The sequence below is a fragment of the Sinocyclocheilus anshuiensis genome, unplaced genomic scaffold (assembly GCF_001515605.1).
Source record: "Sinocyclocheilus anshuiensis isolate Anshui unplaced genomic scaffold, SAMN03320099.WGS_v1.1 scaffold1024, whole genome shotgun sequence".
Classification (NCBI taxonomy): Eukaryota; Metazoa; Chordata; class Actinopteri; order Cypriniformes; family Cyprinidae; genus Sinocyclocheilus; species Sinocyclocheilus anshuiensis.
The window spans coordinates 1,437,282-1,437,784 of NW_015552843.1; positions in this window are offsets into that span (position 1 = coordinate 1,437,282).

The window sequence follows — 503 nt, forward strand, 5'->3', positions numbered from 1 at the left end:
TTTTTGTAGCATTTTCCTTTAAATGTTAATGAGCTCTGCTGACCCCGCCCCTCTCTTCCGAGCTGCTCTCAGAGAGACTGTTTACTTTAGCCGCATTCATCGTGAAACTTGCTAATTAGCACATTATAAGAAGAGCCATTTGCAAAGATTCATTACAAAACATTATACTCACTTCTTCTGTAGATGAGGCTGGATCATGAATGATTCGCCCGAACGTAGACGCATTTAGGTAGATCGGGGGAGCATTCCCTTCGGAAACAAATGTAATCCACTGCGACTTCAGCAGCTCAGATGTCGGGAGTAAATGACGACTGCTATGTTCATTATTTCATCCAACAACAAAACACCTCAATCGTTTAGGAGTCATTCTTGTCTACATCTGCTCCGGCGGTGAAACAATGGGGGACTGATGACAGCTTACTCAGGGCGGGTCTGAGGTAAGACACCAGTCCAGTCTGTGCTGAAACGCTACTGTCAATCAAACTATAGTGGGAGGGGCCTGT